The sequence below is a fragment of the Barbus barbus genome (assembly GCF_936440315.1).
Source record: "Barbus barbus genome assembly, chromosome: 1".
NCBI lineage: Eukaryota > Metazoa > Chordata > Actinopteri > Cypriniformes > Cyprinidae > Barbus > Barbus barbus.
Genome location: NC_136729.1, coordinates 22,110,808 through 22,122,616, shown reverse-complemented (window position 1 = coordinate 22,122,616; position 11,809 = coordinate 22,110,808). Strand labels below are relative to the sequence as shown.

The 11,809-nt window shown below is 38.1% G+C and overlaps 1 protein-coding gene across 3 annotated transcripts in view; it reads right to left on the bottom strand.

The window, feature by feature from the left end:
• Positions 1–10,305, bottom strand: part of LOC306871333 (chromodomain-helicase-DNA-binding protein 9-like) — an 83,641-nt gene extending 73,336 nt beyond the window's left edge. For 2 of the 3 annotated variants that reach the window (XM_079419167.1, XM_079419168.1), the window contains exon 1: positions 9,770–9,881. The gene's annotated coding sequence lies outside the window, so the exon portion shown is untranslated. Of the gene's footprint in view, positions 1–9,769; positions 9,882–10,212 lie in introns of those variants that run through there. The other variant, XM_079419166.1, reaches the window with a different exon arrangement.
• Between the last annotated feature and the right edge of the window lie 1,504 nt (positions 10,306–11,809).

Sequence of the window (11,809 nt, the reverse complement as noted above, 5' to 3'; positions counted from 1 at the left end):
AAGCAAAGTTAGATTGACATCTTCAATGAATCAAACAACAGATTGCCATTTCGTAAGGTGACGATTGCCATTTCGTAAGGTGACGTATGCAGAAACAAAATGGAAATGCTAGCATTTGTTTTGGCAGATATGATTATCCACACATAATATAATGTACTGCTTTATACTCATTAAAAAGTGCTACAGAATGCATTGATACAATATTTTAAATTGTTTTCTGATATCTACTAAGAAGGTATGTCGCTTAGTTAAGGGCAAAAAATGTCCAGAAACAGTTTTACATGTCCATTTACAACCCTAGGAATAGTCCCTAGAATGAAATGGTCTGTTATTACCTTATTTGGAAGGTAATATTTGATTAGCCGTTTCACAGTGCGGCTCAATGTTGAGCTCTGCTCTGATTGGCTTTTTCACAGTGCGGATCATTTCAGTAGCTCACACAGCAGGAAGGAAACACAGGGAAAAATAGGGCTGGGTATCGTTCAAAAATGTTCGATATCGATACCGATACCTTGAGTTCAATACCGGTTCCTGAACGATACTTTTTTCGATACCAATTTTATGAAAACAGTTTTAACAAGATTACATTATCTCAAAAGACTTTGGTTTTATTTTTTTCAGCTTGTTGACATGTATACAGACTCAAAGACTCCTGAGCCACTGCACAAAGGAACAAAATATAGCCAACACAATAAATCAGTACAAATAATTTTAATAAAGCTCAAATAGTTTTCAGTTTACACTAGTGTGTGCTCGTTTTAAAACGCATAGCTCAGACAGAATCATCATTTCTATTCATTTATTCTAGGTTGTTAAAGACTTCAAGAAATTTAAAATCTTTATCCACTTTCATAAGTGGATGTTTTATTTTCTTTCACAATATGTTTTATTGTTATTCAATTCTATGTTGTAGTATGTCAAATTTATTCTTAAAACAGCCTTATGAAATGTTTTCTTTTTCCTCAGAAGTTCTGTATCTGGTTTTCAAATGAAGGCATAAAACATTAATTAAATTTTTCTTTTAAATTATTGAAAATAAAACTTTATTTATTTTGGCAAACAAAATTTTACTATTAAAATTAAAACATGGAAGAAATGTTGTGTGATCATTAATTAAAAATAAGAGTTTTAGTAATTTTAATAGTAGCAGTATGTACACTCTGCTGAACAATATTAATTTATTTCTACCGCAGTGTCTTCCAAGTTAATCCGAACTTTTATTTTGACGGGTTTCCGGGAATACCTTTACAGTTCTGTGTGTAAATGATATGACGCAAGTTTTACTCAAATCAAACGGTAAAATGCTCATGAAGTGACTCTCAGAGCAGTTCTAGAGCTGTTGTTCATGTGTTTATGTCCTCATTTAGTGATACGGCAGACGCTGAAATGTCACGCGAGCTTCAGTCTGTGTCAAGTAAGCGAAACTGCACGATATAGAGAGCAGACTGCTCCGTACGCTTTCGGATTGCTCTCGCGGATGTCAAACACTGATCAATCAGCACCGCGTCACTTCTAGTCAAACAAACACACCTAGTGCTGCAGGCTTATTGGTTCACTGACGTTAATGAGATTAACCCCTTAGGTATCGAAATTTGGTACCGAACGATTTTTCGATACTCTGTGGTATCGCGGCAATTCGGTCGGTGCCTAAAAAGTATCGAACTCGATACCCAGCTCTAGGGAAAAATCTATATTTCAATACTTTCTCGCGCAGTTGTATCGTTGGGTAATTCGAAATTCACGTTCGCACGTACTCCGTTTATACTATGGAGCGGCAGTACTTACCACACATTTTACAAGACCAGATGCTTGTCAGTGGTGCTGGGTCTGTAAATCATTCGCCATCATCCTCAGTCATCTCTCCTTACTCTGTTTATGTGGCAAGTGAAATCGTATGTACTGTAATGTAACAGGCTACCGCTAGCAAGAAGCTAACCATGTCCCTTTAGTGCATTGGTCTCAAACTCAATTCCTGGAGGGCCACAGCTCTGCACAGTTTAGCTCCAACCCTAATCAAACATACCTGATCCAGCTAATCAAGCTCTTCAGGATCACTAGAAACTTCCAAGCAGGTGTGATTTTGAGTTTGAGACCACTGCTTCAGTGGCTTGTGTTATTTTATTAGAACGTGTTATTTGCCTTTCTGAATACAGACACCAACCCTGCACTTCACATCCCCTGCACAGCCTGGAACATAACATTTATTTCCATGATCTGCCATTTTCGCTGTTGTCCTCGCTTACCTGCAGAACTTCTGATGATTCGGCTGTGCAGGTTCGGCTGGCATAGAACATGGTGGAGAGTGTGTGGCTAAGTATGGTGACCCATACTCGGAATCCAAGTGTACACACAGTAGTGAACATACACCCGGAACAGTGGGCAGCCAATGCTGCGGCGCCCGGGGAGCAGTTGGGGGTTCGGTACCTTGCTCAAGGGTCTCACCTCAGTCGTGGTATTGAGGGTGGAGAGAATGTTGGTTATTCACTCCCCCAACCTACAATCCCTGCCGGACCTGAGACTCGAACCCACGACCTTTGGGTTACAAGTCCGACTCTCTATCCATTAGGCCACATCTGCCCCATGTACATGCAAAGGTTGGGGGCGTACATATTAGTGATCCCGACTGTAACGTCACAGTCGGTGTTATGCTCTGATTCGCCAATTTTTCAGTGGTCTTTTGCATTCACGAGATTTACATAAGGAGGAGGAAACAATGGTATTTGAGGCTTACGGTATGTCATTTCCATGTACAGAACTTTTATTACTCAACTATGCCAAGGTAAATACAGTTTTCCATTCTATGGCAACTTTAATGGAAATGTTTGCTAAGGAAATTTGATCATAATTTATACAAGAATGTTGACTCAATATATATAATATATATTCATCATATATATATCAATATATTTCTTTAAAAGTGAAGGTTTATCATGAACTGTGTACCTCTCCTTGGGTTTCACAACAATCATATGACGTCATACACCCACATCTCAGCAAAGTCAGCGTTTCCAAATAGGAAGTTCACAATCAAATGGTGTTCTATTGAACTTTTCCTAATAAGAAGCTGAGAATTACAACTTGCCAAAATATAACAATGCAGGATAAACTCAGCAACAAAGTGAAAAGGAGTAGCAGAAAACTCAGCACAAAAGGATTAGCACTGAGCATGTAATGTCATACTTTATATACAAACCCGATGTTACATCACTCCATTACAAGATACAATACCGCATTGATGCTCTTCTAACATGCCTATCTCCTTAAGTCAGACTCTGGCAATAAACTCCTCCAGAACACCCTGAGGCTTGAGAGAGGTGAAAGGGGAAGGAATGTCTGGGGAACATTTGGCACCATTAGTGGAACTCAGAAACAGGCATTACAGCAAGCACAGCAGCTGAAGAGCTTTCAGCACCAGACAAAAACCAGGTGCTTCACACTCCCCTCAGACTTCCCTCAGCTATGGATAAGAGAGAGAGTCAGTGGGAACGGCATAATTCTTTGCCAAGCCCTGGTCAGGAGGACAGCGACAGGAGCGACTCGAGCAGTGTGGGACACACATACAGGTCATTCCATTTCACGCACGCATGCACGCACACACAACCGGACAGAAAGGGTGAGAGAGAAACAGGCTGTCCTGACCAGCACCGGCTGTGGAGGAGGTCAGTCACGACCTGATGACTCACAACACGCACAGATAAACAAAATGGCAGTGAACAGAACCTAGACACGGTCCATTACTACAATACCACTCTGTGGTTTCAACCTTTTCTACTTCAATTAAATCTACAATAATTCAACTAACACACCAACATAGACTATATTCAATCACTAGAGAAGAAAGCATAACACAATAGTTGTCGCTCCACATCGAGCCTACAAGGGCATTTGAAATTGACTGTAACAGCTGTTTTATATTGATTTAACTTTTAAAATAATAAAGAAAGAAAACACGAAGTAAGGGTCAGTCCTTTGGGCAGTAGCGTTCAAATAAGAAAAAAACAACTCAAACATGAGCCTCATCTCATATCAACAGCAAACTAACAGCTCTGTGGAGATTTTGAATAATACGTAGCCATAACTGCGTCTGTCACCAGTGTTCAAAATGACAGGGCACCTCCCATTATCTAGGGCTGGCTTTAGTGTACTGTTTTGCAAGTAGTACACCTGTCTCAAACCTAGAAGCATTTGGGCAGGCACATTGTAATTAAGGCTTACTGTGATGTCAAGTCATCTGGATGAAACTGATATGATATCAGACTACAAGTGAGATCGGCTTTTTGCATTTCACTGTTTCTTACAGATTTTTAAAGTCTTAAGTATAGAGCTGCATAATTAATTGAAAAAAAAAATTTAATTATTTACTCCCTAATTCTGAACAGTGTTGATTAGACAATTCCATTTACTGCATTCTACTGTGGTTTTAATTTTACAATATGTTTAGAAACCAAGTGAAAAGGAGCAGTGGTAATTTAGAATGATCTTGAATTCTCAACACTGTAAAATACATATGTGACCCTGGACTACAAAACTAGTCTTAGGTCGCTGGGGTATATTTGTAGCAATAGCCAAAATTACATTGTATGGGTCAAAATTATCAATTTTTCTTTTATGCCAAAAATCATTAGGATATTAAGTAAAGATATTTTGTACATTTCTTACCGTAAATATATCACAACTTATTTTTTGATTAGTAATATGCATTGCTAAGAACTTAATTTAGACAACTTTAAAGGCAATTTTCTCAATATTTAGATTTTTTTGCACCCTCAGATTCCAGATTTGTATCTTGGCCAAATATTGTCTGATCCTGACAAACCATACATCAATGGAAAGCTTATTTATTCAGCTTTCAGATGATGTATAAATCTCAATTTAGAAAAATTTACACTGGTTTTGTGGTCCAGGGTCACATATAGTAAAGCCCAGCATGCGATGCGTGCAGACAGTAAGTTGCGCTGAACTGCCGGGCTCAAACAATGAGACTGAGTAAACATGCAGCGAGTGTCAACCTCAGTTATTATAATGGGATTTCTATTATTGCCACATTGCTTGCCTCCTGTATATTTATTCAAAATCGTACCATTTTGTTTGTGAAGTTGACCAATTAGTCACTGACTTGATTTATTGATGTACAGCACTGTTCAAAAGGGGTCATGTTTTTTTTATTTCTTAAATATATTAAAATAAAATAAAAATAATACTTTTATTCAACAACGACACATTACAGGTGACAGTAAAGACATTTATGATGTTCCAAATGACTTCTATTTCAAATAGTCTAAAAGCTTTTCTTTTGAACTTCTATTCAAAGAACCTTGAAATAATGTACACAGGTTTCTACAAAAATATTAAGCTGTTTTCAACATACCAGCATATCAAACAGCTTTCTGAATTATCATGTGACTCTGAAGACTGGCATAATGACTGTTGAAAATTCAGCAATGCCATCACAGCAATAAATTACATTTTTAAATATTAAAATAGAACTTATTTTTATTGTAGTAATAATAATTCATAATATTAATATTAAGCTTTTTTGATCAAATAATGCAGCCTTGATATTGTATAGAATAAGATAAGATAACCTTTGAATGGTATACTGTATCAAATTGTAAAAAAAAAAAAAAAATGCAGCTCTCTTTCATTTTCGGTGTGTACAATACATTAAGAAAACAGCATGCAATGACATAAAACAGATATTTTAATATCAATTCTAAAGATGGAGATTCATATTTGTGATTACAGTACCAATGAAAAATAAATAATGATTTAAAAAATAACACTGTGGAACAGACACAGACACAACAGACCCAAAACAGATTTATGTAAACACTCATTGCCAACCTTCCAAGCCCAGATAGCCTACCAGTTTTGATCAGCCTGTTTGGCTGTGAGGATTGATTTATATCGACCGGCTTCCAAGGATAAGCATCAGGCCAGAAACATTTCTCTTGAGAAGAGAGGCCAGCGGTGTCTTTCCAGAAACTGCATCAGTCCACAGCTGAAAGACACGCTGATAAGAGCCCTGCCGTCTCAGGCCATTAGCCGTGCACTATCTATACAAGCAAAAACACTTACAACTTCCTACTACTGAAAAACACTGCGACCCCTCCCCCAACACGCACTCTTCACAGATTCTCTCTTACACAAGTCTCTTTCATAGAGTAACCTACAATATCCAATTCGATCTGCATTTCTGCAATGTGTCTTACATCCCTGGTTAATGAAAGAGTCACTAAGATGAGTCAATGATGTGATTCAATGCGTTTCACAAATCTAATCCAATTTTTTTCGTGCCAGTGAGAGTGTATGACTTCAACAAGATGAGGCATAGTTGCTGCTGGTCTTGGACTGCACACGTCAACCCATTTCCGTTGTGAAACTGCCCTGTGACAGAAGCCAAGTCATATATGCTAGAATGTGACTCATCTAAAGAGGTGCCAGGTGCCAAAGACCCGAGACCAGTTTCGGAGCTGTATTTGACTGGGTCAGGGTTTTTTCTGGACGAGTGAAGCCGATCCTGGACCACCCCTATCAAGTAACCTCTTTTTTTAGTGATTCATTTTCCCACAGCACAGCCATGCTTTAACCAACACAACAGGTGGCGAGTGAAGTTTCAACGACTTCCACATCAAAAGTGGAACAACAGAAGGAAGATATGGCTTTCTTGTCTTTTTATGCAAGCTTTAACATCTTGTGCCATGAGGACACAAGAACAGTACATGTCTGTCCATCAAAATTGTTGACCGATATGACTTAGCTGCTATTTTTTTCCTATGGTTGGCAAACGATAAATTGCAACATTAAATTTGTTTAAATTAATTAAAAATAAAACAAAGTAAAAAAAAAAAAAATGTAAATGCTACAAGAAAATTTTAGCATCATAACAAATGTAAAATGGATTTACATTATGAAATTTGCAAAAGATAACATTTACCAGTGTTATTAAATTAGTGTTAGTTTTTTTTTAGATTAAGTTAAAGTGCAGGTTGGATGATGTTTGATGATTTTCACATTTCAGCCAACAGTCATCATAGTTTGGTAAACTTCTATAGTGGTGAACGGGGGACTACAGCAATTTTTGCGTTCACATTTGTCTAATAGCAAAAAAATAAAAATATCCACGAAAGCATTTACACAACTTTTCCTACTGATTTGCAGCCACTCTCTTCGCAGGTATTTCTAATACCTTTTTTTGTTTAATGGCTCCGTAATATAACACAAACTATAGTGCAAAAATATATATGTTAAATCCTTAAAAATACCTTTTTTTTTAAACTGTTGCGATAACCTATGAATCGCACCATCATAGTCTGTGAAAAGAGTCCATTAAATACCCAATATTGGCCAATACATTTTTTTAAATGTTGCCTGCTAACTGACATGTTTACTGTGCATTCCTAGTGAAAAAAGTCAAAGAAACAACCCATCCCCCAACGGTAAGACTTCCCTTATATTCCAGCATAAGAGCAAGTCTAGTCCTAGAATAACTTTTATAAAGGACTAACCTTAATCTACATGCAAAACAAATGTATAATGGTAATTACAGTTAATAGTCATTCAGGTCTTGCAGATGCAATTCAAGATGAGCGTGGTCCTGTTCAACAAACCTGTATCTATTCTTAGCATACTTCTAAACATAAAGGTGGACCATACATAAGATCTTACATAACAGTGGACAAATAATGAACCTGCTTCCATTGAGGAATGACGAAAGCCACTCCTTACAAAGAGAAGCCGAAAGAAACAACTGCTTGCTGGTGCACAAAAAGACACAGGGCATACCACGATAATTAAGAGAGTCCGAAAATACATTAAATAATCACATTCTGTGCCAGCCACTGACAATGTACCAGTTACAGGTCTTAGATGATGTATAAATGAATTAATGTAAAGCTGGCAGAACAAGATTTTCTCTTGATCTAATGGAGAAGTACTTAAATTATCTTCTATCTCATCTTGACTCATGATGCTCATAGATGATTTTTTTCAAGCAGAGGAAAATGTATGTGGGCTCAAACTATCCTGTCCCTGCTGGAGCTTCCATTGACTCATCACTGAGCGACATTTTGCTTCCTGATGTAAGTTCAACAGCACTTCAGTTGGAGATGGGCGTCGAGGTATTTATTGTTTTTGGAGATGAAGTGCATCTCTAAATTCAAACACTTCCTGCTCGCAGCAGTTGATTTTGGTTGCCCTATATTACAAAAACACTCCATATACATATAATTCAGTGTTGAATGTTTCCTTTTACAGTATGTGAGCAATGCACTTATAGACACTTTTATCCAAAGTGACTTAGGGGTCATTCACACAGGATGCTTTCTCGTGTCCATCTGTTTTTTTTTTTATTTGTTTTTATGTAAACAGCAATAGACAGACGTCACAGGCACTGCGTTTGACTTGCCGTGTCAAAAGTAGAAACGTAAAAAAAAAATGTTGCTGTACACTTCAGTGCACTCAAGGTGGTCTATCTGCACATTTTGAAGGCTAAATGCAAGGAACACTCTCTGGAGTCCCAGCATCTCCCCAGGCCAGACTTTACATACTCAACCTGTAGTTTGAAACTATGGACAGAACTAATATGATCATAATAACCTGCACACAGTCTATCACATACAGATCTGTATACAGAGCTGAAACGAACAATGAATATTTGCAAATTATAAACTAGCGGTCCAGTGAAACAGATGCTGTGTGTTTCTGAAGAAACCCTGTTGGGTTCCCCAGGAAAGCAGAGCATTAGAGCACATTATCGCTGCAGTCTATGGAACTAGGTGAGTTTTATATATATTTAAGCAGAAACAAAAATACTGTTGAACAGAAGAACATCTAACTGAGCTCTGGAGGTCCCACAAACAATAAAGTACAAAAGGCATTAGCAGGTTTTCAGTAAATGTACATGGATATGGTAATATTCAACAAAAATACATATGGGGGGGTGATTCTTCAATTAGGAGGAGTTTTCTGTCAACTGGGTTTATTCTGAAAAAAAAAAAATCCAATGATTTATTTTGTTGTATAATTTTAAAGGATGCATTATCAGGTTTTAAACATAATAATAATAATATTCTATAATAAACTTAAGTTACCTTTTTTCCTCTCTCTCTCTCTTTTGGACCTGTTGCCCATCGAGACCCTTTAACCTCTCTTTAAAAAAAAAATAAAAATACTATGCACGTTTTCCTACAAAACTTTTTAGGTAATTAAAATAGATGTTCTTTAAGTGTTTTGTTTTTGTTTTTTCATAAAAGAAAAAAAAAATGGTGTCATTACCTTCAGGCTGAAAGCAATTGGGTTTTTAAATGTACAATTTTTCCATCCTGATCTGAGAGTCAATGACATGTCATTATTTGAACATTTCAATTCATAACCAAACCATTTCTTTAAATTAAAAATACACTATTCATCTCCAAAATAATGCCAGTATTAGCCAGTAATTGTTATCACACAAAAATCAACTTCAAGGTTAAACAAGGCCTTAATCAAATCTATACTCCAGTAAATGTGATAAATATTTTAACATATAATTTGTGAATGTTTCCCTTTATAAACTCTCAAAGTAGTCAAAAGTGCCAAATTGAAGAATCACCCATATATCATGATACCATGGTATTACCACAGTACTTTGTGAGTGGATCAGAAAGCTCAGCATGTTAATGAGTTATTATTACTGAATTATTGTCCAGTGGTCAAGCGTGTAATCTACCTCTGTCTTCACAGATTATCTTCATCAAACTACACTCCAGTACAGATGAAATCACTGTACCTTCCAGAACATCACCTTGAAAGCACAGCATTTCCAACTTTAAACGTGTGTCCTCCACATATTTGGTCACGACAGCGAAGGAACGTGATAATCCTTGAAATACAAACTGTTACATTCGTCCGGAGACGGCAATCTGGTCTGTTTTCTGAGGTGCGCTCGGTCGCTGTTAGTTCACAACCACCTTTTGCTGGAAACACAGTGCTGTCCATGTCGTGCCTTTCACGTGGAGCTCATATCGTGACAGTCTACCTGAGCTCAGGTGCTATGAGTGTTTGTTTCATCCAGACTGGGATTCCCTTCAGTGTCTGTGTGTGTGTGTGTCTCTCTCTCTCTCTCTCTCTCTCTCATCAGGACTGACAGCCACCTGAGTTTCAGCACTGTCGCACTCTCTAACCACCTACATTATCTTTAGTCTAGGAGAGGAAACAAATAAACGAACTTACCCAAACGAAGCCAAATCATGCGGTGACAGCGCGATCATTTACGGAGAGACAGAATAGCGAAGTTTGCGTCGTAGTTAATATCGCTGCTGGGCGACCTCGGCTGTTCCAGCGCTGCTGACGTAGGATGATGATAAACGTGCATTTGCATATGTGTTACGTCCTCTGTGATTGGTCGAAATTGAATTCGTGTGTTTGGAATGACTGGGACGCCCGTTTGAGTCCTCAAGTTGAGTTTTAGCAAAGATCCATATCATGTCTTTAAAATGTTACTCGTAATCTGTAACATGAGCGTCCTGAAGGCAAAACGTGAAGCTAGAGCGTTCAACAAACAAGATGGCCGTGCCGGGGCGTCAGGGTTTTACAGTGATTGTGAATCAGCCTATGGTAGTGGAGGCAGTGGGAGGAGAGAAGTGGGGAAAAGTTGCTGTCGGTGTCTCTGATATTTGATCACCTCTGGTGGATCTTTTGGGAACTGCTTCTTGTAAACACTGACATGACAAATCCAGCCGAAACTGGAGCATGTCAAACAGTGCCGTATCTACCATTGAGGACACCGAGGTCATGTCCTCGGTATTTTTTCCCGAAATTTCAAATTAGTCAATCCAGCAGTGATGATCAATGCCAAACACAGAACCCGGTCCGTGTCCGAATCCATATATGTCGTCTGTATTTTCTCCCAATTAAATTCACATTCTCCGTCTAATCTCTCAGGTGAAATCTCCGCCTCTATCTGTCTTTGCAGGCAGCGGCACTTGACGTCACGTTACCTAGGCTACAGATTCAGAGAGGCGGGAAAGCCGTATGTTTTTTCACGTAAGCTAGTACATCGATCGTAGTGTGGTCTTGAGCGAAATGCAGACATGAAGAGGAACTTGCATCAAACTAAATTAAGTTTTAAAAAGCCAACAACAGAAGGGCAGGGAAAGAGTAGGAGAGAAGGTGCGCCTGTGTGTGTCAGTGGCAGACTGTTCAGCACTGTCAAGCGCTAAGTTTCATTTGTCATTAGAATCCACTGATCTATAATAGAGAACTGGATAGTTCATGACGTCATAAAAGTGAAGCCACCGCACCGGTGTGTGTGTGTGTGTGTGTGTGTGGGGGGGGGGGGGGGGGGGGGGGGGGGGGGGGGGGTAGAAAAAATGACCTCGGTATTTGAAAAATCCTGGCTATGGCCCTGATGTCAAACAGAAAATGTGTATAAATCAATAACCAAAATGACTTGTTTTATCAGCCCCGATTTATAACAACCGAGTACAATATCAGAATGCTCAGAGTATGAGTGAAGACAACAAGAGTGAAAAAAAAAAACTCATTAAGAAATACTTTAAAAATATAATTCAATTAAAAATAGAGATGTATCATCGGAAAGCTGAATAAATAAGCTTTCCATTGATGTATGGTTTGTTAGGATCAGACAATATTTGGCCAAGATACAACTATTTGAAAATCTGGAACCTGAGGGTGCAAGAAAATCTAAAAATTGAGAAAAATCGCCTTTAAAGTTGTCCAAATGAAGTCATGCAATGCAACCCAAATACATCATAGCAATGCATATTACTCATCAAAAATCAAGTTTTGATAGGAAGGAAACTTACAA